The following is a 5862-nucleotide window of genomic DNA, read 5'->3' as shown; positions in this document are numbered from 1 at the left end:
GGTCTGCGTGCCAAACTCTGAAAAAGTGGCACATTGTCAAACTCATCCGATTTTTTTTCCTTCCTCCAGCGGTTACACCATTATAATCATCACTACGAGCCAGCTCTGCAGCGGCGGCATGTTTTGGATTAATCCATCATCAGAAAATGGCAACAGTGTGTGCCTGTAATCCTCTTACTGTGTCAGAACTAGCTGAGGATGGATGACATAAATCTATCAGCATCCTGATAGAGAAAGAGTTACAAACTGCAAATAAATGAAACAACATCCAGTAACTCAGTGAGTTTTGTGAGGTTGGTTGTGATGTGTCATTGTCTGATGGAAGTGACCAGAACGTTGTTGAAAGTGTATTAGTGGCGCCGTTTTGGAGAAATCTCATTAACCAAGGCGTGGTTTTGTAGCTATTAGCTTGCATGAAATCTTTCCCCTTGCATCCATTTCTGCAATCTAATAAATACTTCCCACAGCAACATTCTGCTCTGCCTCTCTGCGGAAAACTAAAACCACCATATCCTCTCAAGCTCCCAGCTGTTAGGCAGAAACATCCGAAGCACATCAGTCAGCTTCAAAACTCGATTTCCCTTGTCCACCACGGACTCTCTACCAGCTGATCAAAGATGATTTTTGACAGACTATATTGAAAAAATTAAAGATAATTTCTTATTTTTGTCTATAAAGTATTCCTATGATTTTGAAGCATTTACACAATGAATTTAAAACTAAAATTCAGAGTAGGATCTTACTGGTTTTATTTAAAGCAGGTAATTGTGTTGCTTCGAAAATATGGGATCATGTAAGAATCTTTTCTATACCCTATTATACTTAATCTTAAAGTATAAACACCTAATAACTAAAGGACTACCTCTCAAATAGAGCTGGGCTATATGGACAAAAAATTATCAAAATATTCTGTTCTGTATTTTAATGATGCAGTTTGAATTGAACAGTTCGTTTTCTCAGAGAGTCGCTCTTTCAACACAGACCAAAAGAGCAAATACTAATAACTAACTACATTCATTTCAAAATTGGTATAAACTAAACACATACTTCTCTAAATCATTGTGTTACATTATGAATAATGAGTAATTGTAATGTCATTTTATTTATGTTGGACATTTTCAGCAACAAGGCAGTTTAAAGTGCTTTACATGAATTGGAAGGAAACATAAACAAAACAACAACACCAAAAGAAAGACAAACAAGCACAACAAAAGAAAAACTACACTTTAAAGTGTTCCAGTTGATCTGGGTAGCTAAGTAGAAAATATAAAGCTAAATGTTAGTTCTCCATGTTTGATTCTTGTTCTGTGTTGCTAAGTACTCCATAATTCATAAACTAACAGGAGTTTCTCTAAAAGTAAACGTAACGTATAAAGCTAAATGTTGGTTTTCCATGTTTGATTCTTGTTCCTGGTTGCTAAGTTTATGAGGAATGAGCTACATTTTCTCAAGGTGCTCAAATTAGACGAATCAATCACAACCATAGCTTCATTTCAAGCTTTAAGCATGCTGATGTGAGTCGTGCAGCAGAATTTTTCATCCTGTTTAAAAAATATCTAATTATGTATGCTACAGTGTTAAAAGTATAGTAAAGCAATGCCAAAGGGTTCTTTTTTCCTGTTGGTATCAGGCCTGTGTTTTATGGTTTCTGGAACATACAGAAGATAAAAACCAACTTAGTGAATATTTTATGGCTGATTGCCCAGAATGAGGAAGATAAACCAGAGATTTACAGCTTTAACCACCGTCCCTCCAGGCTATGATGAGAGCTGAGGGCTCTCATCTGCATCGTCCTGACTTGATAATCAGGGGGTCTATCCTCCACAACGGCCCCTGTAGCAGACTCAGACACATCCCGCCTGTCAGAGTCGAAGCATGGCAGAAGCATGGCAGCAGCATGGGGGTAATTTAGGCCCAGCTGCTCTGATCATTAAGAGAAAAACACTCCGTGTGTCGCTCACAATCCTGTCCTGCTGTCATGGTTAAACCAACCGGGTCGGTCCAACCAGCTGAGGCTCTCAGCTGGTTCTGTCTCAGGGGTAAAGAACCCGACTGATAAATATTTTATAAGAAGAGCAGCTCATTTGTTATGATCTCATTTACATTTTCACTCTGTCTGCATTTTTACCATTTTATACTGGAACAAATGAGGTGTTTGATTCAGCTCATTTACATCCACCCATCCATCCACCCATCCATCCATCCATCTATCCATTTGTCAAACTATCTGTCCATCCATCCATCCATCCATCCATCCATCCATCCATCCATTTATCAAACTATCTGTCCAGCCATCCATCCATCCATTTATCAAACTATCTGTCTATCCATCCATCCATCCATCCATCCATCCATCCATTTATCAATTTATCAAACTATCCATCCGTCCATCCACCCATCCATTCATCCATCCATCCATCCATTTATCAAACTCTGTCCATCCATCCATCCATCCATTTATCAAACTCCATCCATCCATCCATCCATCCATCCATCCATCCATCCATCCATCCATCCATCCATCCATCCATCCATCCATCCATCCATCTATACACCCATCCATCTATCCATCCATCTGTTTATCAAACCATCCATCCATCCATTGACAGCTGCAGTAGAATGATGTCTGTTAAATCCATGTGTAAGAAATCACTGAATCGTTTCGACTGCATCCCTCAGTCATTCCTGTCAGTGGGGATGAGGCCAATGGCGGCCCTCAGCCATGTTCTCGGCCGTGTCGTCCCCCTGCTCTTCTTTCCTCTTCCTCCTGATCCACATGCTTGTCTTTCACCCGTCCTCTATTCCCGTGTGTCTTCGGTGCTCCTATATTTAGCCCTTAGAAAGATGAATGTTAAGGGAAAAATGGAGTCGGCACTCTGGCATTGCTCTCTCTTTTCCCCCTGAATGGTGCAACACGAAGCGGAAATGTGAACGTTGGTCTTCACTTTAGGAGACAGAGACTGGGACTATGGTTAGCTTGTCCCGTGTTTTCTTTTTTCCATTAGAGCTTTTTCCACTTCTACGTGTCAAACTGAGACTTTTTTGGTGTGTGTGTTTTTATTTTTAATACTTTCACTGTTCCTTTCAGTCATTGCAGGAGTTTTTCTGGGCAGAGGAGGATTATAAGCTCATTTATTATCGTTCAGAGCCGTGGCAGCTCATCAGTCAGAGCAGAGAGAGAAGGATTTTCATTTGCATGAATCTGAGAAACAAATTTGCATTTGGTCAGGACGTCGGGGCTCTCTTATGTTAACCAAACCAGACGCTGAACAGGACGTGACTTGGGTGTAGTCTTAGCACTCAAACACAGAGTGGCTGTTGTGTCAGATTAAAATGGAGCGCCTTGTAAGAGTCACCAGATTTAGACCAGAGCTACCATCGCTGTAAAGGTCGAACTGAATCATCTGGGTCCATGTTTCATACAGGATTCAATGGTTACTTGTATAGCACATTTCAGCAACAAGGCAGTTCAAAATGTTTTCCTTCCATCCATCCATCCATTCATTCATTCATTCATTCATTTCCCTACACCCTGGTGTTGGGAGGAGCGCTGTTGCCTATCTTCAGCTGTCAACAGGCGAAAGGCGGGGTAAACCCTGGACAGGTCGCCAGTCCATCGCAGGCTTTACATCATAAAAACTCAAAATAAAATATACAGTCACCAACTGAGAAACCATCAGTGATGATCACCAATACTCATCAAATATGTTGGTCAATGTTCCATTTATCGATAATCAAAAGCAACTCTAAACTGGTGGGTTTTTAGTTTAGGTTTGAAGGAACTCAGTGTTTCAATTGTTTTACAGTTTTCTGGAAGTTTGTTCCAGATTTGTGGTGCATAGAAGCCAAATGCTGCTTCTCCATGTTTAGAGAACAGATCTTTTTGTGGTGCTAAACCATTCAGTGATAAGTGATAATTGGAGCTACAGGGAGCCAGTTTAGGGACTTTAGAACTGGGGTGATGTGCTCTACCTTCCTGGTTTTAGTCAGAACACCAGCAACAGTGTTCTGAATCAGCTGCAGATTTTTTTAGGCAGATCTGTATAGACACTGGTGCAATAATCAATGCAATTAAATATAAATGCATGGATGATTTTCTCTAGGTCTTGCTGAGACATTAGTCCTTTAACCTTGGAAATGTTCTTCAGGTGATAAAAGGCCAACTTTGTGACCTTCTTTATGTGACTCTAAATGTTCAGGTCAGATTTCAGGCCTGATCTATAGTTTCCAGCTGTAATAACTGAAGCTGTATGTTGACTGGATTGTTCCTTTTTAAGTACAAATATAATAACTTCAGTTCTGTTTCTGTTCGGTGCTTGTTTGGGTTCAGAATCACCTGGTGACATCTTGATGTAGAGCAGTGTATCATCTGTGTAGTTATGGTAGCTCATCTTATTATTTCCTCGAAAGGAAACTGTTCTTTCCATTTTGCAGTTATGCAGTACTGTTCTGAGTTGTAAATTAGAATAAAATTCATTGAAGTTTCCGTCGCTGAATTCTCCAGTTAGAAGCATGGGAGAGTGATTGTCAGACTTGTGATTGTCGGTTGTTGCAGAGAGTGCAACAACCGAAAAAATGCCCCCTTTTCTGTCGACTCGTATCCCTTGGTTGCCATTTGACTCGATGTCACAGCTTCTGCTGCCTGGGTGCCTCCGTCCTTCTGTCTGTGTTCAAGAGAAAGATCCAGGCAGGAATTCAGATCTAAATCTGATGATCTGTCAAAACATGCCAATCATCTGGGTCCATCTATGACTTTAAGGTTTAAGCTCATCATTGAGTTTGTTTGCATTGCACATTTCTCTTGGGCAGTATTCACAGTCCCCCTCCCTCCTAACTCTCTCCACTCCCTGCAGGCTTCATAAGCCACAGATTATGCAATTCTCTGTGTAGTAGCAGGCAGATAGTAAGAGGATAGACACCTGAAAGGTCATTTAGCACAAATTATCCCCTTTACAACAAGTGCAGCCTCATGTGAAATATCAGTGGGGTTTTCAGGCAGAGTTACGTAACACTGTGTTATCGGGAACGTATCTTGGCCCTCAGTGGTGGGAGTCTGGGTTTCTCGCTTGGCAGGAAATCGCATTTCCTGAAAGTATCTTCTGTGGAAAGGAGCAATTGTGGTCAGACTGAGGAGGATTTTCATTAATGAATGGAGGAGAAATCACAGAACAGATCCAGCTGCCGTAGATCTGATCATTCCCCATCTTCAAACAAGCAGGTTTAGTCAGTTTGGTGTTTTATTGACTGTGGCTCAATATGCCACTTTGTAGCTAAATTACATACCCAGGGATTCATTGGTTTGGAAATGCTGTTCCATTTGGCTTTGTTTGCAGATTGAGGCCGAAAAGATTCATCAGATTAATCGTGATGAAACATGACAAATTTTAATAAATTGATTATTAAAATAATCTACTAATTTACTAATTGATGAATATTTTGTTGTAAAGGTCTGATATGTACCAATTTTAGTCAGTTTCTCTTTTAAAAACTGTAATTACTGGGTGTTGTGGTGACGCAGGGGCGGGGCGCGACCCATATATTGAGGCCGTGGTCCTCGTGGCGGTCGTCGCGGGTTCGATTCCCGGCCTGGCGACATTTGCAACATGTCTTCCCCCTCTCGCATTGCCCTCTTTCCTGTCTGACTACTTTCAAGTGGAGGCCACTAGAGCCAACAAAACCTTAAAAAAAGAAAAAAAAACTGTAATTACTAACTAGGGTTGAAACGATTAATCGGATTAATTGTGACAAATCGATTATTGGAATAATCATCAACTAATTTTGTAATTGATTAATTGTTTGCTGTAAAGCTGGGATATTTACCAATTCTAGTTAGTTTTTCTATAAAAAAATGTAATTACTAAC

The 5862-nt window shown here is 40.5% G+C and overlaps 1 protein-coding gene across 1 annotated transcript in view; it reads left to right on the top strand.

The window, feature by feature from the left end:
* Positions 1-5862, top strand: part of arhgap21a (Rho GTPase activating protein 21a) — an 87979-nt gene that overhangs the window by 3183 nt on the left and 78934 nt on the right. The window lies entirely within an intron of this gene.

This window comes from Xiphophorus couchianus, chromosome 21 (genome assembly GCF_001444195.1).
Source record: "Xiphophorus couchianus chromosome 21, X_couchianus-1.0, whole genome shotgun sequence".
Lineage (NCBI taxonomy): Eukaryota > Metazoa > Chordata > Actinopteri > Cyprinodontiformes > Poeciliidae > Xiphophorus > Xiphophorus couchianus.
Note: the sequence above shows the minus strand (reverse complement) of the source record. Positions and strands in the feature narration are given on the sequence as shown.